The sequence below is a fragment of the Anser brachyrhynchus genome (genome assembly GCF_964034855.1).
Source record: "Anser brachyrhynchus genome assembly, chromosome: 5".
NCBI classification, from domain to species: domain Eukaryota; kingdom Metazoa; phylum Chordata; class Aves; order Anseriformes; family Anatidae; genus Anser; species Anser brachyrhynchus.
This window is the reverse complement of record NC_137699.1, coordinates 12694246-12715799: the sequence shown is the minus strand read 5'-3', so window position 1 is coordinate 12715799 and position 21554 is coordinate 12694246. Positions and strand designations below refer to the sequence as shown.

At 43.3% G+C, this 21554-nt stretch overlaps 1 protein-coding gene across 2 annotated transcripts in view; it reads right to left on the bottom strand.

The window, feature by feature from the left end:
• FUT8 (fucosyltransferase 8) overlaps positions 1-13135 on the bottom strand; it is a 179237-nt gene extending 166102 nt beyond the window's left edge. For both annotated transcript variants that reach the window (XM_080592536.1, XM_080592538.1), the window contains exon 1: positions 12924-13135. The gene's annotated coding sequence lies outside the window, so the exon portion shown is untranslated. The remainder of the gene's footprint in view (positions 1-12923) is intronic.
• Positions 13136-21554: the final 8419 nt, after the last annotated feature.

Sequence of the window (21554 nt, the reverse complement as noted above, 5' to 3'; positions counted from 1 at the left end):
CCTACCTTTGGTTGATGATACATTTAAAGCCAAGTACAGGCAATGAAAGTCTCTGTCATTTTAGCCAAACTACTGTCTCTGCAGGTTCTGTTCTGCACAAAATAGGATCTGGTTCTGAAATTAAAGGCTCTGGCTGAGTGCATGAGCTTACACTTAGGCAGGGGAATCAAAGGCAGATAATCTCCTTTCTAGCTTTTAACCCTGGAGTGAGCAGGGGTCAGCTCCAGCTTGAAAAGCTTCAGGGCACTCTGTCTACAGACACCTTTCACACAATTTTTCTAACCTGGGACTGCTAGGTTGCATTGTATCCTAGCTCCCCCCAGTACCATCTCCAATATATTCCTCAAATTACTATGTCTCTTGTGCTTACCCAAGCAACCATGGCACATGAACCACAGCCGGCTGTAAAGCGGGTGTGGGGAGCGCTTCCATCTCACTGCCCTTGTTCAAAGGGATGTTACTGGGGACTGACAATCTGGCCCTTCGTTTTCTGTTGTAATTCACTTTTCAAATACTGTATTTCCAAGTGGAAAGATTTCTTACCTAGACAACCTTCATGCTGCTGGGATCAAACAACCAGGGATCAGAAGAAGAGCTTCTTACCATAAGAAGGGCTTAGCTTAAGCACAGCATCTTATCATGCCCCAAACTGTGCTGGGCATCTTACAGGACTGACCTCATGCACCAGAGGCTACAGCTGCGTATCTCACCAGGTACAGCAAAGAGGCAGGAAGCAGGGGGGAGGAAGTAAGGCAGGAAACAACACTGAAGCCATGAGTGCACAGCAGGGTTCGGCGTTCCCAACAAACTGCAACAGAGCTCTGGTTGCTGCCTGGTTGTGACAGATATGTCAAGTTTAAAATGAGCTACACTGGGTGCAGCTAGCAGTGGAGGTCAGAATGGGCACAAAACCCAGCTGAAGGAGCTGAAGAAAATGAGCTCATGCTGGGCTCCCAGCGGCACCGGACTGATGGCAAAGTGCAGCATTTCAAAACCAGCCAGGATGTACCTCTGAACCTGTCACGAGTTTGAGAGCAATGCAGATACATCCTGGCTGGGGTACACCCAACAGACAAGACCCTCTCTTACATGCAGGCACACACATAAGATTTGAGAAATTGTCCTCTTCCTTCCTGAGTCACCCCACCCCACATGCCCCACAAGACATACTGCTTGCACAAGTCTGTCTGGAAGCTGAAGTTTTCCTTCTGTGTTTTCAGAGAGGTATCCCTGGGACCAGAGTGCCTCGCAGGCATTAAGAAAAAAAAATTAGAAAAGACTAAGCAGGATTTAGTAGTCAGGGCACAGATCTATACCACTCGCAGTTCCAGTGTTAGTCCAGTTGTTCTGAACTGAAAATCTCAGCATTTGTTAGGGAGCATACACATACATTCAGAAGCTTGCTAAAGGGGACCTGGGGACCTCATACTGGGTACCAGCAAACCTGGCAGGTTGTTTGTGCCTTCATGGAAAGCCATCTGCCAGAGGGGTACAGTGAAAGTCTGGGAACCCCTTATTCGCTTGAGCTATCTGAGCAAGGGCAGTAGGTTATTTCTCCAACATTAAATCAGGGCAAATGGAAATTATGCAAATAACGTCATCATTATCTTGGACTGTGAGGAAAAAAAAAATTGTGTCAAAGCCAACAAAACCTATGTACCTAGTGTGGGTCCGTACATCTATATGAGGGGCTTCTAAATAAAAGTAGCAAGGTTTCCATAGAGTAGACTTCTCAAAAAAAATGAAAGCAGCCAAAACCAATAGCACAGTACTCACATCTTGTTCATGAAGTATTCACATCTGAGTATTTCCTCACAGCTACTGCATAACCAGTGAAAGTATTCTGTGAGATTCCCAAGCAATAGGACTAGTGGCCTTTCACTGATTTATCCTGCAGGGGTTTTAAAGACACTATCAAAGAATCATAAAAATTACAAGCCCTATTAATTAACATCCTGCCTATACGTCTGCCAAAGCCCAAATTAACATTCATATACGGTTCATTTAGAGTTCTGGGGGGTTTATTCCAATTCTGAGCTGCATCTATAGCATTTCAGCCATCAGCCGAAAACAGTAGAAGACATTCAAACTCAAGAGCAGCTATGCCTCTTTCCATGATATTCCCATTTTGTTCCTGGGCCCTCTTCCTTTCTGTTACAATCTATACAAAACCAGGATCTGCTTAGCAGTTCGTCTGCTCCTGCTGCGTAACCCTCTGCAACACAACTCCTGGCAGGAAGGTTCTGGCAGTGGGTAGTGCCCAGTGGCAGGAATGAATGCACTTGAACAGAACATTTTATTTCCATGCAAATTTCTTCTAGAAAGACAGAGGAATGCTGAGAAATCAGCAGAATGTCTTTTCAATACAACCACAGAATTTGCAGGCAGTCTCCCAAATCCATCCACCCAGCTCTGCCACAGCACTTTCGACCATTTAAACTTCTCCTTATCTCAGGCTTCTCAGCTGCGAAGCAGGGACGAAGTATTCACAACAAGGGTGTTTTGTTTCCACCTCAAGACCAGGCTCATAACTTGGGCACTGCCAAAGCATTTTCAGACTCCCAGAGCTAGGTTTAAAAGTTATTAAACACAGAAGACAGACGAATTCCTTCACAGAATATGCTTCCAGCAGGGCTCAGTGTTTTCTTAAAGGGTCTTTGTATGGTAATGTGACATTTTGCAGCCTGCATGTAGGCAATTATCTTTGAAAGAAAAATGACCAATTCTTTTATTCTTTTTTTTTTTTTTTTTTTTTGAGAGAGAGAGAGGAAGCTTTGATTAAACCATGTTTCTGGGGGAGCTGATATGCAAGGACTGCAAGGACTGCATGTGGGTACAAAGCTCAATCAAGAGCTGGAGCTGTTGTTGAAGGCTCTAGAATTAAGAGGTTTCAGGAGGCCTTAGCTAGAGGCATTCAGACAGCATCAGACTCTGAAACCAACTGGAACCAGTGTAGGCTGTTGTGTCTGTAACTTATTATTAGTATCTCCTAGAAGGTCTTCCACAACTAGGCTGCTGCACTCCATCATAATTCTATGCAAACGACAAGAAAAGAGCAATTAAAAGCCTCATTGGTGCTGCATCTCAAAAGTGTTTTGACTACTGTGTAAACAGGACATACAGTATTAAACCTTAATAATAGCTGGTTATACTGGTATGTGTGCAAATTTTCAAAATTCTCACTGACCTCAGAAAGAAGCTGTTATTACTTGCTCCTACAGCAAGGAAGTCAGTGGAGTTTTTACCACAACTACAGTGGGAACAGCAACAGGTCTTACAAGCAGAGGCTTTGAAACCACATTTCAAAACATGCCAGTCATCTGCATCCGCATGGCACCTTTGCTGCATGAGCAGAAATGCTACTTCTGCTTCAGCTCACCACCAGCACCAAAAGGTACGCTGGCTGTCGCGCATACAGCATTTCCATTTGCCGTGTGAACGGTGTCATTGCTCACGCGGGCTACAGGTGATCAGCTGCACTCCTCGATCACAAAGAACCAACTAAACAGGACTCAGGGATGCTTGTAGCTGGTAACGTCCAAGCCAGGAACACACAGACAGTATTCACAACCATTCCTACCGAACCCATTCGTTTTTCCACCTACATTCCTTCAGCTACAATTTGACACCCATCTACCACTCCAGCATTCCAGTTACACCAACAAAAGAATAAATTTAGGTCCCTTCAAACACTTCCTTTAACCACTCCCTCCTTCCATACTCTCTCTCCCACATAACAGCCATACATTTACGGATCTACAGTTGAAAGCTCTCACCGCAGGGATAAGGAGGCAGGAAGACAGGTTGGGCAGCAGACTGAGCAGACACAAATGCAAATGACTTCAGGATTCAGCATTTCACTGTCTGTGCTGGAAGACAGTGCTTTTCAAGTAATGTTTTCTCCATCTGCTTCCCTTGCCGTAAAGTCCAGGAACTTTGAAAAATAACAGAGGCTTCACTTGAAAACACGGAAAACAACAAGCAGTCCCTTTTTGAGATTTAGGCAAAAACCACGTGAATATAAATTGCAACCAGACATTTGTAAATTAAAGGTGACTAAGAGAAGGGAAAAAAAAAAAAAAAGAAAATCAAGTTTTTTAAAGAAGTTATTTTTCATTCAGAGCGAAAATGCAGCCTGTTTCTGGGCAGCTTTCACGAGCCTCTGATTGTACGTAATAAGCAGAGTTGAGTACAATAAGGTATTAATTCCTTCTCCTTCCACCTTGTTCAGTGGTTTTTAGCCCTGGAGCTGAAGACAGAACGTAAGCCAGAAAACAACCAGTTGGTGGACCGGGCCCAGTACCACTCCTCCTCCTCCTCTGTCAATAAAGTAAGCTACTCAGCTTTATTATGCAACAGTTGCCTCTTCCTGAGCATCTGAAGGGCAAACCAGGTTGACAGAACAAGGACTCCAGTGGGGAGTAGCAGCCTGCTTACACAATTTCCCATTACCAGAGAATCTGTCAGAGCAGTGAGGTGTTTATTCTACTGGAAAGCAAATTGGGTCTGGTGATGCTCAAACCTTCCAGCTGAATCATCCCTAACATAAGAAACCTATTCCCCCAGCGGCTTTGTTTTTTTGGCAAAAAAAAAAAATTCTCTTGGAAACCAGGTTTCAGTGGTTCCACTGCTGCTGGAAACACTCATTTGACCTTTGAATGTCAGGTGAGAGATAAAAAGACTGTTAATGCTCCCTATTATTGCAAGAACCATGTAATACAGCTTTCTCATAAGCTGATCACAGTCCATCCTAAAATCATTTATGTTTCTTATCCTACAAGTCCAGTTAAAAGGCTGTCCCAGAATGTCGCTGCTCTGATTGTCAGGAGTCTGAAAATCAGAAGGAAATTCAGTTTTTCTTGGCCAGTTTATATAATTTGCTTTAAAGCCAACACTGTCCTTTAGCTGACAGACCTCTTCTCTCAGTTCTGCTGTCCCCAGACTCTATTAGTGGTTTCCAGAAAACATGCTCCTGGTTTACCAAGGCTAAAACAAACTCTGTTAATCCTCTTTGTATTACAAACTCCACTCCTGTCATCATCTGCTCTGTTCTAATTCCTGTCTCCTGAACCTGCCTGCTCAGAATTCTACACAGCCATGTCTTGTACCATAGCGTCAGTACCTTATTTCTTCTCTGACTTGCTTTGTACAACTCCTAAGATTGCACTCACTTGCTTTTAATGGTTCTGTTACACTGGTAGCTCACAGATATCCATGTCTTTCTCCCCCTTGTCATTTCCAACTCATGAATTCCGAGCATGTCCCAAAACTTCTGGTTATTAATTCCATACATGATCTTTATACTTTGAAATATTAAAAGCCAACCTGTTTCACAGACTCAGACCCTTAACGTCATTTGGTTCTCTCTGCACCACATCCCAGTCTGTCATCCAGTGGTATCTCCCTCCTTCGGCCCACCACAAAGTTTCACCAGCACACTTCCATTTTTCTGCCAACATCATAAGGGAAGCTATAAATTGAATTCATCCCAGAACTGATCCTTTGGACACTTCATCACTGATCTCCGTCTAAGCTGTTTTTTTCTTCACAATTACTTCCTATCCTAATTGTAATGGCTACACCATCCAGTTAATCAGTCTCCCCGTCACAAATTCTTGCATATTCCAAGATTTGTGCCCTTTTCAGTCTTCCTGTTTCAGCCCATGATGAATTACTCCTATATACTAACACTCACAATAGTTTCAGGCTATATCTCAGAACTACATCGGTCACACTGGCCAGTTTTGCATTAATAGGATCCAGCACAAACTCCTCGCCAGCCACAGATGATAATTAACATTTTCCACCTCCATTGCTATTGATTGTGTAGTACAGGCTAAGAGAACCCTAAGGCTTGCATTCAATGGGACTGATTGTTGTTGGGGAAGAGCATTTCCGTCTGAGCACTTCTCTGTAGCTTCATTACTGTCTTATCTAACTTCAGCCAGAGACAGCTGCTCATCTCTTCAGGGCAACCGGAAGCTATGAGATCGTGATGGTTTCAGTTCATATCAGACAAACTAGAACGGAGTGTCATCCATGAAATACTGGGACTTCAACTTTCCTATCTCATCACCTTTCCTGATGGCCCCACACATGTACTGACAGAGAAGCTGAGCTTTCAGGCCTCATGTACGAAAAGAGAGAAAATTTGTATTACTTTCAGCTTTTGAGCTCAAAATCAGAATAGTGTTGTTCCTGCAGCTCTCTTTCTGTGGGGTCTGAGAAAGGACGGCAGGGAAGAGCACACAGGGAGTGTATCTGACTGTCTAAAAAGAAGGGTGAAAGTGAACACGCATAAAGGACATGAGGAATAAGCCAACTAAATAAAAGCAGAATTACTTTCAACATTCTTCAGTATAATTCAATTTTAAGAGTCTTAGGAGACGCCTACTTGTGATTGTTGTTTTAGCCTCCTAAGCAGAGTAGTGATTTTTGAGGTTATGATACCTGCCACCCCTAAGACCAGTTATCTTGATGAGATAACAAAAAGGTGCCCTTCTCAAAATTTCACAAGATAAGGTGAAGTCAAAAGGCTGATCAGACTACTTTTGATAGCATTATCTTTTAACTAAACACATACAAGCATTCCTCTCACAGTAGCTGTTTTAAGGAATTCACACAAAAAGTAGATTTGTAAAAAGGATCTGCCTTTAAAACTTTTGGACAAAAGCTGACGGCACAGAGGCTGAGATTTTCGAGACACTTTTTTCCAATGGTCAGCGTTCATCTCTCTCTCCGAAAATGTTGTTAGCATCCAGCCTCTGCTTCCAACCAGGGAAGCTGACAGCAATCTGCCCTACAAAACAGGAGCTACTCAGGCACTCAGGGATGATGAGAGAGCATGCCAGTAAACTACCATTTGTACAGGTTTTCAATGATCACCATCATTCATTTGGATCACAATTAAAAGGTTTTTCCCTTAACAGGAAAACACATGAAAAGATGTTCAGCTTCCCTACCAAACATACTTCTGTAAACAGAGGAAGAATTTTTTAAGTATGTCACTGTAAGACATTTGTGTTGTCCAGTCACCTGCTGCCTCCAAGTTCACTGGCCTTGTCTTTTGGCCTGAGCGGCACTTGTTTGTGACCACTCTTTAAGACAGGATATTGGCCTGTGTGGAATATTGGTCTGACCAGAGCTGGCTCGTTTTGTCTTATTATATTATTACACTCAGCATTTTCTATTCAGACACGTCAGGCTCTATCCCAACAGATACCTGGAGCGGGAACGACATCAGCGCTGGTCGGCTGTAACACACTACATCAGCAAAAAGCCTCCAAGATGAAAGACGGCAAATTCGCAAGCTGGATTTGGTCATGTTGACAGAGCTACACTGATTGTCTGAGAAATTAACGCACTTGCAACTAAAATAAAGCCCTCCAATGTATGTACTGTAGAAAGCGTGATTAATATTTGATGGTTTATTACCATACTTTTGGTAAATTATTCAAAAGCATAGCTCGGCAAAGCACACGGGAAGTCCAGTGTGTCAGGTCAATTAGCTGTTTAAGCATTATGTAGAATTTCAATTATTTGTTTCAAATTACGGAGTATAAATGTTACGATTGGGGAACAAGACAAAGTGAAGTAGGTTAGCTAAAATTTTTTTTTAAATCCATTTAAATATTTGGGGATCAGTACCCCAAGTGACAGACTTCTCCCTGTTGCTACAGTTTTTTTTAGCAACAGTAGCTCTGAAGCAAAAAAAAAAAACTAAGTTGCTGCGTGCTAGCAGAGAAAAACTAAGACATGTAGCCGAGGATTTAATTTCTGCATGCCTTTATCTTGATTAAATAAACAAACTGGCCAGCTATGGACTCCTCTATTAGGGATCAATTAACAACCTCTCCCCAGATTGGTGGGCAGGCTGCGATTTCAGAGCGAGGAAGCCGTCATTTGCTGCTGCGTTCAGCTCCCTGCCACTGCGAGATCGTTCTCTCTTGTACGCTTCCAATCGATCCCTCCAGACTACTGAAGCTTTTTAAGTCCCATATATAAGGAACAATGCTTCCCTTTGAAGGCTGCTTAGACATCACAGAGCTCATCAGGAAAGACAGCCAGCCCAATTATTACTCTTCTTAATTAAGTCTAGCTTCTCCCGTACATTTCTCCCACTCTGGAAATAGCTCTAGTCTTTTGAGCAGTATATACATATCATTCCAGTGTGTAAACACCTTCAACATGCTTAGCTCTTAATTACTCCCTCAGTTTCACTATACCCGTGGGTGCTCCGGTATTGGGGCATGAAACGTTTCAGCATTTCAATGTCAAGTTCTGCAATTATTCGCAGTTTTCCTTAATGACTGTTGTGGCAGTCCCCTCATTTTTCCTCAGTCTTTGAGTACTCCTTTGCCAACATATGCACACCTACCTGTGCTGCACTGAGCATTTAATAAGTCATCTTCTTGACCCCAGAGCCAGCACCTCCTCCGGCTTTCTGCTGCTTCTGCAGAGATCAGGGACGGGCAAGCACTAGTCCTATAACCACTCTGTCTGAATGCAATGTAACCAAAATCCGTGCCAGCGCCAAATGGTATGGTGCTGCCCACGTGCATACCACTGAACGCTTATTCCCATTATGTCCCTTGTTTCAGCATCATTGCCCACACAGGTGCACAGTGAGCTACGTCAGGTAACAGGCCTGGCAGGACAAGGCAAGGCAAGGCAGAACAAGGGAAGAGGGGAAAGCACACAGAAGAAAAGAGAGCAGGGAAGGTGGTAGAGGGGAGGGAGGGAAAAGACCTCACCTAGATGACTTTCCTGATTTAGGTTATACAGCCACACAAATAGTGGTGCTTTATCGAGGGAGACAGAGGAAAACTTCCAGAAAGATATGGGGGATGACCTCTCCATGACAGCATGGACCTCTGCTAGCTTGAACAAACTGCACAACCACAGCTCACACGTCACATCCTTCTGGCCAAGGCAGCAACTCCACTGCACAGGAGCATCCTGACTTCATAGCTGAAACAGCTCCCCGTTACCTCAGGGTCGGGAATGAGCAGGCAAACAGATTGACATTTCAAGGAAGCAGAAGATACATTTAAGACAGTTTTGATTACAGAATAAAAACGTTGAAAGAGAGGAAGGGGTACTGCAAATGAGTGCTTTAAGGCACATCAGCATTAAGGCAAGCTGACAGTACCATTCACTGACTAACTAAATAATTTCCAGATATATTTTGAGCAAGGGAAAGCATACAGATTTCACATCATTCTCCATTCCCATTTAAACAGGAAAATTATATCTTGCTCTCCAATGCATTAGGTCCAGACCACAGCTAACGATCAAATTGACAGTGCAATGGTGTGATTAAGTAATTCACATCAGTATTTCTAACACTTCGCATTTCTTCGGTTATTTCAAGAGACTCTCAAACTTCTTCAAATGAGGAACAAGTTATGGTTCACAACAAGCTGATAAAGTACAAACAATCCTATTGCACAGCTGGAAAACAGAAGGACAGAGAGTTACTTGTGTAACCACACAGTGAAGTAGCAGCATCTTGTGAGCTATATATTTATACCAAAATGTAAAATCTTTAATGTCTGATTCACCAACAGCATTAGTGACTGTGGGGCAGACACCACCACTGGCTGTTTCAGTTTTCAGATTGACAGACTTCATGCCACGCTGAAACAGTTCCCTCCATCTGCCACCTCTCAGCCTAACATTTTAAATACTGGCAAGAGAGTATTATCTATGAGGTATACAAAATCACTTTATTATCCAATGTTTATGCTTACCCCAAAGGCAGGACCTAAAGAGACACTTGGTTAGCCACAGAAATGTCACTGAACTACAGAGACTCCCAGGCAATCACTGATTAGTTAGAAGAAAAACACAAAAAGAAAACAGATGTGCTTATGAGAACCTGTATATTTTTCCTTTACTGCTTGCAGAACAGTAGGGCAACCCATACTTCCTTTGGCACACTGCTTTCTGCTTTGCACCACGGCAAGATGTTTGCATTAGTATCTGCTCCTAAGGCAGCTTTTCAAATAGTGGGAACCTGCTGGTATGAGCAGTGAAGCTCAGCTCTGTGGGATCCGTCTGTTTCCAACCTGGTACTAGCTGGAGGTGAATTTATACATTAAAAGACAGTGGTAAACCTCAAGAAGAAGACAGTGTACCTGTCAAAATTAATTCTCTTCTGCCTACCATTGCAAATATCCATACAGCTGATGGCTCTGATCAGGTGGGTTTTGGGTTTCAGTTTTTTCCATTGCCTGGGCCTGCAGGAAATTAAGTCTTCTCAAATCATTTAATGACACTGTTTAGTACTTTGAAGGATTCTCCATTCTCCCTTTTGGCACATGCAATGTAACCAACCTTCCCAAGATGCCAATTTAGCAGCCTGGCTGCTATTAGGTAACTATGCTTTACATTTCCTGCCTTACTGACTTTTGGCACCCGGGGCAGCTTCTTTAAGTGAAATGGTTCTTAAAGCACGAGGGAACATGAAACATCCTGTCCGAACGCAAGAGGCAGAGAACCAACAGGTACAAAACCCAGCCTTCGCCTGGCTGTGTAACACAACTCCTGCAATACACACCAGCACGACTGGCCTGGGCCAAGCCACAGCATGTCACACCTCTACAGAAACCACCCTGTGCCAAAAGCGTGGCACGTGCCGCTGAGTAATATCTCTGCAGCCACTGCAGAGGACTGTTTTACCTCTCCCAGAACTTCCAGGCAAGCTTCCTCAAACCTCCCAAAAAGAAGGATGTAACTTCCATGATGTACTTTCTCACATTTACGTTTTCAGTTGATTCTCATTGCTCTACCCTATACAAAAATAGATGTGAAGTTTTTGGGAGACCCATGTGCAGTATTTCTTGACAATGACTCACTGCATCTCCACAGGGATGTGCATCTTTCCCCACAGAGCCAGAGCATGCTTCACACATAATTTAAAAGCAAGAGATCTTGAGAGTAAATAGGGACAGCAGAAAGAGACTCACATTCTGGGAGAAAAAATCTGTTGATTTAATCTTACATTTTCTAATTCTGGATGGTTAGCCTTGCAACTCTGAAATTATTTTGCATGGAAAATTGACATTCAAACAAAGATTGCATGTGCACAGATCTCATTGGGAAAAACCAAGCTATGATTTTAAAACAGCCTACCAAAATTCTGAGGGCACTGATGCAAAGGAGCTTGGCTCCAAATCTTCACATGGTTTTAATTTCACAAAAAAATAAAACTGATTATGGGTCTGCAAAAGTCAAAACCACAATCTCCTCTCCAACACAAATTGTTTGGAGTACTTCTCAATGTCCTTAAAGAAAGACTGTCATCTCAGCCTCCAATGAACTGCATGTTGTGAGTTCGGGCACATTTCAGCTATTTCACTGGTTCCTCAGTCTCCTTAGCTAACTTCTGGCTTTGCTGTTATTTTTTTCTCACCATTTTTAAGATGCTCACACAAATGAAAAAGCAATGACTTTTTCAAGTCATAAAGACAATTGACTATATAGGTCAAAGAGTAAGGATAATTAGACTTCAAGTGTAACCAAACTGGAAGAGGAAAAGATTTGCGAGAGGGAGTCCTTTTCTGTTATAATCTCTCTCTCAATTTTTGCATTACTGCTAGCATCAGGTGAAAGCATTCAGGTCAAATTTTATAACCAAATGTCCTTTCAGTAGGAAACCCTGCATCACTTTGCTTCCACACAACAGAAAAAAAGTAACAACGTAATGAGCGCTCAGCAGTTCCTCCAGTTTTACACCAGGGGTGTAGGTGGAGAAATGCTGATACATTACAGAGGACCTCCTGGTAGTTTCCCTGCTGGTATGCCCCATTAGGATCGGCGTCAGCAGCACATCAGTGGCAAAGCACTCCACAGACACTTGCATTCAAGTTTCTTATTCCATAAATTCCTCCTGGCGCACCTGCAGCAAGTTCTCTGCATTACTAAAATGTTACATACAGCTTTGAAACATCTGTTAAGGACTCTCCCTGACAGGTAGCTTATGCGTTTTTGTTTTTAGCTTCAGGCTACTGCTTGTTGTCCTTCCAAGTTTAGGAACTGTGAGCAAGTCACTTGCATCTGTTATTATGCCTTATCATACAGACATCACTGTAAGCATACATGATAGTTTACAAAAAATAAACACAACCCTTTCCCCAGAGTTATGAAGCAGATATGCAACATTCTCATTCAGGCATAAATCCACGTATCACAAAGGAATAAAGACAGTAGAGATACACAGAGAGAGAGCTATACAGACAGAAGTATCTCACAGATGTTGGAAGCACTGGGGTAAGGAGGAATTTCAGCACAAAGGCCCGTGTGGGAGAGACACAGTGGGTGCCTCTGAGAGACAAGACCATCAAAACCAGCACGTGGAGCTGTGGGCAGAAAGGCATGTGGGCAGAGCTGCTTACAGCCTTGAGGGATAGGACAAGGAACATGAGTTTGATGTGGATTTGCGATAGGATTGATTGAGGTTGCTCTTACAGTTCCTTGACTAACATTTTCAGGCTGCCCTGCCCTCGAACACCTCCCAGACTGCTCAGGGTTGGCGCCCGGTGAGCTCTGAACGCTGCAAAAGGCCATGCAAGGGGAGGCAGCATGGTGACAGGCAGGCAAAACGCCTGATGTTTTACACAGAAACTGCATGGGGAGAGGCTTCCTAAGTCAGTCAGTCAGTCAGTCCATGTAAGTCAGTCCAGGTGATCTCTAATCTGCTCACATTGTTGTTTCCTAAAAAAGTGAACCTAGACATTGTCCTATAGGTATGTAACAGGAGGGTGAGTAACAGCAGGTTGCTGACCCTCTGGAAACAAGTTTGATAAAGTTCTGGCAATACTTATCTTTCTGTCAGAAGGGTGAGAGACAGGCTGCTGACACACAAAAGTGAGAAACACCCAAGCAAAGGCCAACGGCCACGTCCCTATTGCCGCGCTTACCTTAGGAAACCTAAGGGCTGCAACATTACGCCCTGCAGCTGTGGCGAGCCGCAGCGCCGCCGGGGAGCCGGCAGCCAGCCGGCGGGGAGCCAGCAGCCGGCGGGGAGCCAGCAGCCGCCCTCCAGCGCCGCTTTCCCGGCCGCCCGGCACCCGGGCCGGAGGCCCAGCGGCGCCCGGCGGTGTCCCCGAGGCCCCCGCCGGTGTCGGGGCGGGCGGGCCCCGGCATGGCGGAGGCGGGCGCCGGCGGCGGCTGCGCGGGATCCCCGCTGAGGCGCCGCGGCTGAGAGCTCCGCGGGTCGCGGGTGTCGGCCCTAAAGTGGAAAAAGCTCGACGAAAATATCGGTTAGGTGGTTCGTTAAGCTGGTGGCAGCTCCCCGAGCGTTGTAAAAATATCCAGGGCACCTGGAGGAGGAGAAAAATCTCACAGGTTTTGCCTCGGTGGAAAACGAACTAAGAAAATTAGTCGGTGGCTCTCAGGTACTGTGTCAAGGCTTCGAAGGGGTGGAAATGCGGTCAGCTTCGGGGCCTGCTGACAGAGCTGCAGCTTGCCTTTGGTGAGCTGTGGTGAACTTTTCCGCAGCGGCAAGTGGAAAATGAACTCCCAAAAATGCTTTGTGTATAAAAATTCTCTACAAACTGCAAGCGCCTGGCCTGCTCAATCTTCACCGGCTCCCTCGGCCTAGCTTGGGAGGCAGAACTGGGGCAGAGTGAGTGAGGACTGTAATGGACAGTAATTCCCGGCTCCTGCAGGACCGCAGGAAGGAAGGCATGGCATTTATTTGTATCTACAGTGGTAAAGACAAGTGAAGGCCTCTGGTGCCCACACGGAGTAGCCTTTTCACCATCAGATACACAGGAATAAGGTAATTGAGATTGCAGTCTTCTAGACTGCAGGAGCTACAGGGGGCTAAGCTTTCCCCCACACAGAGAACTGCACCTGTCATTTGCCGTAACTAGCTTTAGAGGCAAGAAAGCAATTCACTCTCCACAGTGCCTTGATGACTTTGCATGTTTTGAGATACTTTTGAAAATCGACTAAACTGTCACATGTGTGAGACATGAACATCCATCAGCTGAGACTCACATGGGGTCATGATCTACTTGTACTTGTTCTTCAGAGGTGCATCGTGTCCACAAGCATCACAATAGCTGAGACACACTTGTTTTTATAATTACGTTAACAGAAGGGACCATTTTAGCTGTCAACTTTTCCAGTCAGCTTTGATTCCTCCTCATCCCCTCAAACTGACTAAATACATGTCTGTATCCAGGTTGACAGGAGAGCTAAAGCCTGAAGACAAATGTACCTATCCATATCATCAGGTGGGGCATGTGCCCATGTCCAAGGGGTCCTCAGGAAGGAAATGTGGGGATGAGGTGGCAAGCCAAGTAAATTGTGCTGGGAAGGTTGAATATGGATTGTAAGCCATTAATTGCATGTCCTTTGCCAGAACAATGCTGAGCATGTTTTTGCTTGCCTATGTTAATCAGCTACACAAAGCTTGTGATCAAACCCTCAACTGGGTCTAGAAATGTTTTTTGCTTTGTACCATAACACAGTGATGTTTTCTGCTCTGTAGGAAAGCAGCAGCAAGCAGATGACAATTACTTTGTTGTAGAAACTCATTTAGTAAGAAGCAGCTACCTGTCCTGATCTCATGTTATTTGGAGCTACTCTCTTGCTGTGCTTGGTTTTACTAACAGATTTGCAATACCCTAACCAAGTCCATTTCAAAATACCTACCCGCTCTTAGCTGCTCAAGAGGTTTCTTTCTTAGTGTGAATTATTATGGCACACTTCTGTAGTGTCTCTCAAAATATACACCTATTTTCCTCATGGCCGGGGAAAGTTGTCTGCCACACCGACCCAGTCAAGCTCATTTAATCCTGGCTCGGCGCGCTCAATAGTCAGGAGAGGGTGAGCTGCTTCAATCAGACGTTACTCGGCAGCTACAAGGGCAGCAGGAACAGTGGCATTATTTCAGTTGCATTGTTGCAGGGTAGGCAATGAAAAGACATGTCCTTGGGATCTGTGGAGTGAAAATCCTGGTGCCCAGAAGTAATCTTCAAGCCACTCAATAAAGCAGGGGGGCAGCCAGTCACATCTCGTTTGAGGCATTTTGCAGAGAGACTCGCATCAGCAGCATCACAAAGAGGGGAAAAACAACAATGACACTTCATCTGCAGCTGCAGTTAAGTCCGTTCCACCTTTCTCTGCACACCTCTTCAGGAAGAGATTGAGATTTTTTGTGAAAGAAAGGGGTAGTTTCAGAAGAGATGGGGGCTGGAGGCTCATCGAGGCAGTGCCCTTACCCTTCCCACATGGAGCTCGCCCTGCTCCAGCCTGGGCCTGAGGACCCCGCTCCCCAGCATGGCACCAGTCGAGCGGAGGAGACCCATTCCAGCTGGAGCAGTGAGGACAGGTGAGTGGAATGTGCCCTGTTGCTCAGCGGGTGATGTGGTGACAGCACAGCGTAAGTTAAATGAACTTGGAGAGCTGGGACGAGTATGAAATGTTCACCACAAGTGCTGTAAAGAGATCAACACAACTTGGTCTCAGATGGCTTCTTGGCAGGGGTTGCCATTACATAGTTACTGTGCTCTTCTGAGAGTAGTCCCCTGCCACCCTGATCCCTCACCAGCATGTCCCAGAGCTGCCAGAGGTGCCATGCCTCACACGTGTATTTTCCTCTGTGGGGTGGCTTCCTTGATTCAGCTGAGTGAAGGTTTTGCACTGAACTTGGCTGTGGGAAGACAAAGGTGACGCTGCATTGCAGGAGAGGGTCCCTGCCCTGAGTTTCACCAAAGAGATATGAGTTAAACTTCTAAAACCAGCTCCCAGACATGTATTTCAGTGTCAGGCTGAGCCACACCAGAATGCTTCAATGTTTGTGCATGGAGAATTTTCTGAACTTTCTGCTGCACAAAAGCACACGATAGCAGTTCTTTATCACTATTCGAGATTTATTTTGGTTTTGATTTTTAAACTATGCAGGTATTTCCCCTATGAGGAATCCCAGTTTAAGGCTCAAAGCAGCACGGTGTCCTTCATTTCCCTCTGGACAGTCCAGGGACTAGCTGTGTCACATCACCCTGGTATCCTTCTGTGCAACTCTGGAAGCTCCAAACAGCTTTTGTACTTTGTTCTGCAGAGTACATAGGTACCCTGCTCTAATTGCTGACATTATACAGTTTGACATCTCATGATTTTTTCCACTATAGATTTACAATTCATTGTAAAAGAAGGGAATGAAAAGTACCCCGTGCACCACTTAATTAATTTTCAATGCAGTTTGCATTCACTGTATGTAATGTAAGGTAGGCTGTTTCCCATCCCATGATGATTGTCATCTTTACTTCTCTCTGGAGATGGCAGGGAGTGATTTACTAACACCTGTACAATTGCAATGTCAAATTCCAGCTCTTGAAATACAAGGCTTAGCTCTGTGATATATGGCAAGACATCTAATAGTGCATACATCATCTCTACAAAATCTGCCTGGGACCAGTCCTCATCAAGTCAGGCATTGGGAACCTCTATTAATACAAGCCACTAGTGGCTGAAATTTTAAGTATTGTTTAACGTTAACACGTCGTGAACTTCCTTTATTTTCACTGGTGGCTCATCTGGTAAATCCTGAATCTTTTTCTTTTGGGGGAATTTGGGAGTTATAGAAAAGATTTCTGTAATTAAGTATTCTTTACAGTAAGAAACTGAGTCAGCTGTCAAAAATACGAGAGTACTGACCTGTGGGCACTAGAATGGTAATTTATTAACGTGGTATCTGACGTCCTGAAAATTCATGTAAGTTGTAACATTCCTGCAAGGGTAAGGAACATAAAATCTACTTAATGAAACAAGTTCTTGGTCAGTGAAGCAACGTTATGAAAGGGTGATAGGATGATGTATGCAACCCACTGCAAAATTCCTTAAATTTCTGTAGGAATAACAGTCAAGGCATCAACTGATTATGTTAAACTCTTTCTTTCCTACTCTGTCTGTTCCTCCAAGCAGTAGCTGTAGGGACTTAACATTCATAGTCAGCTTTTTTCAGTAATGTCCTTGGAGTGAAAAATGATCTTTGGCAAGAATGTGAAAAGCCAAACACAAACTATTGGCACTTATTATAGCTTTTCATATACTTACACAGTTATATAGTAAGCATTTTCACTGCTGTTCCTACAGTCTGTTCCAAGAATCTCAGGAATTTGCAAAGTAGGCTATTGTTTCTCTTCCTACAGTCAGGAATCTGAGGAATCAATTCTTATTCCCCATGTACCTAATAATCCTTGACATTCTCAATTAACAACAGGAACAATAGCTGATGTTACAATATTTAGGATGAGCCAAGACTGTTTTCATCTCCTTCCCTAAGCTATTTGTTTGCCTTTTAATCCATCTCCCACCGATTATTATTTAAGCAGGGACCAGGTCTGGTATCATTCAAACATAAAAGAGTGGTGGATGTCTCAAAGATAATTATGTCTCTACATGTCTTGTGCTCAGCAGGAGAAACCCAAGGGAGAGGCAGGAGGAACTGAACCGTTGCACATTTCTGTTTGTCAGCAAATGGCTCGCAGCCAGCTGGTCTCTGGACCAGACACAGAGCTTGGGGGCAGCTAGGGCTATTGCTGGGGGGCATGTAGGGGCTCAAAGTGTATAGATCCACAGTAAATGAGACTTTATTGTGTGGCTCCTGAAAAAAAGCTTTTCTTAATCCTATGTTTTACTAAAAGTTTTAGTATATCCTTCAGGATATCTGTGTCTTCCATTTTTATGTGCACATCTGGTATTTGGAAGTCTCTTGCAGAATAAAACCCATATTCATCTTGCAGGTCTACACAGTAGTAAATCTGAATTTTGGATTGCCGTGCTTAGTTTTATTTCGGTGTTGTTTCGCTCTCTTGGCTTTCTCATTATTCTGAGGACAACTAGACAAGGAAATGCTGTGCTTGAACCAGGAGACCTCACTGGATGTCTGCAACTCAGCCCAAGCATTGGTGCCCCCCATCAGTCTGCAGAACTTTCTGGTTTTCCTGCCTTGCAAGCTGCAATTTGATCTCGGCAATCAGCATTCAATAGTTCTGACAGCTTCATGACCTTAGAATATAATTCAATTAGCCATAAATACATTTCTCTGTCACATCCAGAAGCCCCCCCTCCAGATTTTGCTGCGATTTGTGCAGGAATTCATTACTATATATCAGTTCTTTGTTTATTCTCTTCAGAAGCAATTATGTATATCATATTGAATTGCCCTGTATCTTATCCGAATGATCCTTCCAAGTGGAATGAAATACCACTTCTCATCTGATTACATTTTTCTTTTCCTGGATGGCTTGTTTATATGTCTGTGGTTACTTCCTTTCTCTGTGCTGCTAGGATAATTACTCTTTCTTCTTTTAGTAAAATGCCCACCTTAATTTTTTCCTCAAAGTGCTGACATGGTATCTGCTTGTGCTCTAAATCTCTGCCTCCTTCTGACCATCCTTGTGAAATTTCAGTTATGCTAAATAAAATCTCTCTGTGTAAGTTCCAGTGTGAAATTCTCTTAATTTTGAAATTATAAAAGCAGCATGCTTCACTACATAAATTTCATACCCATCGATATCTCTTTCATGTAGTATTGATCTGTTTATCGCCCTACTCAAGAAATCCATATTTCCTCCCTTATTTATATTCTACAGAAAAATCATGTCCCTGTAGCTTCAGCATCATATGTATAACTTTAGCTGGTAGTAAATGAGAAAGTTTCTTCAGTGTGAGCACATCCGGAATTCTCGCAGGCTTATACTTCAAACATCCAATGTGGGACCAGTTCTTACTAATTCCTTTTCAAAGTTGAGTTAGTTTCTTCCACCTCAAAAGAGATCTCAGGGAATGTACAACTTGTTCGTGAGAATACTCAGACCTGCATTTCTGGAAGATGCCACTGCTGTGAGTATACCTGACATGGGCAAATCCTTTGTATTTGCTGTTTGCTAGTGTGTTAAACTACTCTTTCATCTTCCCAATGTCAGTAACGCTCCTAATATGGCATGTGAGACCTCCGTTCTGTGCAAGGATATGAAAATTTATTTATTAAATATGCTTATGAACATATAGCTCAGAAGATGGATCAGATAAGTGAAGCTTACCCTTCTGGTAGGCTGTATGGAAGGGCAAATATGTCTTCTTACCGGGAAAAAAAAACAGTTTCAGCACTTCCATCGTTGGTGCACATGCCATGTGAGATTGTCCCTCTTCCTAAAATGAAAGATTGCCTATGCATAGGCAAATCCATTTCAATATTATTTTTGTGAGGGGATTGTTATTTTTATTTTCACGAGCAAAACTATTTGAATACCAGGGGTTTTGGTTGCTGCACAATCACACAGAAATTTCTAAAGTTACTTTGGCTCTTTGGATTCCATGGGCAGAGCAGCCATCAATGAAGGGAGATGATTCAAAACAGTTTCTGTGGTGCTGCTCTTGTGGTGGGGACCAGCTCAGTTGCAAAAACATCAAGGCCAGCTGCAGGGCAGGCAGGGGAGAGAGTAAGAAGCTGTGCTAAAGTAATAAAACAGAAGGAAAAGATTTAAAGTGTAATCACCTCCTCTTACCTGCAACTATCTATTACTTTTCCTTCATAGCATGCAGAGAACAGCCAGCACACTTGAGAGAAGAGATGTTGCTCCAGGCAGCCTCTGACATACTTAATTTTAGATCAAACCTGTATCTGCATCAGCAGACTACATGCCATCCTTTTTCTCGAGATCAGAAATGCATTTCAACACAGAGATTTGACGAGCCATTTGTAATAGCCCCAAACTCACAGGTATTGTTGCCATTTTGGTTTACTTGGCTGCTTAAGTCCCTCCTACACAGCCCTATTGCTATCCCAAGTTTAGCATTTGCAAGCCAGACTGAAGCAACCTTAATTAATAGCAACCTGGATCAAGGCATAGATTATTTTGAATGAGGTGCAAACTTGGGAAGCTAAATTTCTCGTGTAGACACTCAAATCTCCCAACCTGGATGCATACAGGAAGTCAGAGAGAATTTTAAAATATATTTTACAACTTTACCTCTGTTTCCTTTTTTCTGGTACAATCAAATATCTCCAGGCAGCTGGCAGGACCTTTTGGGTGATAATTTAAAAGTATGTTCTGGTAGAATGCCAAGTCTTCGGTTATGTAAAACCCAAAATACACAGACCAGTCTTTGGGTACTAGCTCTAATTCTGTTACTCCGTGGAGAAGCTAATGTGAATATAATTTTCAGTATTTTTCATCTGCCTGTGAATCCTATTCAAAGTGGCTTTGTTCAATGCAAAAGAACAAAAAAAAGTCTTAAGGAGAAGTGAAACTTAGTGGTCTATTTTCAGCATGCGTACCCCAAGATGAGTGAAAAACCAAACAATGCTAATGATGAAAAGCAAATCATTTTCATTCTTTCAGTACTAGATGGTAACTTTAACATTTTAGTATGATTTTTATGGTGATGGCATCCCCTTAAAATAAAATAATAGCTTAATTAGGAAAGGAAATGTGTCCATAAATATATGCATAAAAAAATTAAATGGTCCCATATTTCTGTGTGAGTAGGAGGTAGGGAGAGAAAAAACGTATATCAAAAAGTTGGTCTGTACCATTTTAGTAAGTTGCTACAAGGTGGAGGAAGAGGGAAAGCATCTCTCGTAGTGTGTGCATTTATATCAAACCCATTGGAGTAACAATGATAGTAAAACAGTTTGTTGAAGCAGATCCTCATAGAGCTGGGGCTTGCATCTTTAATGGAAATAAATGAACTCATCTGACATGAGAGGAATGTTTCATGAGGGTGGAAAGAATGCAAGGGCTGTTTGAGTGAGCAGTCAGGGTTTAAGCTTACAGGAAATAAATGTCAGCTTACTAGAGGTCACTTCACCTTCATATGACAGGCATTCGTGGTGGAGCATTCACAGTCTAAGCTGTGGAAAGTGAATGCTGTGAAGGAACAGAGGGTTCCTTCCAGTGACTGGGACCCCAAGAGTGATCCAAGCGGTAGTGTGCAGCTTTGTGTCAGCAAGCAGTCAGAGGTTGTTTGCATATAATTAGGCACGTAAAGTGTTTTTGTGAGATCACTTAGGGCTTGGAATTGGAAATAAAACGCAAGTGAAAGTAAACCTGCACCGTAAACTTGCACGACCTGTCTGATGGGGAGGACAGAGAGCGACTTCCAGGAGAAGAAATCCTGGTAAAGAAATGGGGCAGTTCCAGAGGTCAAAGGAAGACAACTTGACCGTGCAAGGCATAAGGCTTTCAAGCACTGACTACTTAGTCTTCCCTACACTCACAAAGAAAGATAAATTTAATAGGAAAACACAGATTTAGAAAACATTAAGAGATTGTGGATCTAGACAACACCACAGCTGAGTCCAGAATCAGAAGTCTCTGTCCAAACTCAGGTCCAGAGATAACACTTCCCATTCCTGTTAAAACCCTAAACATAAATCCCAGTGATTTCAAGAGTATCCCGTTTAGGTTGAAATTGGTGCCAAATAAAGGCTGCAACTAGAAAACCCTGGAGCTCTGTTGTTGTGGTGTTTTGGCTTTTTGTTTTGTTTTGTTTTCAGCTATCTACAGAGTATATACAAGGCAAGAAATGTC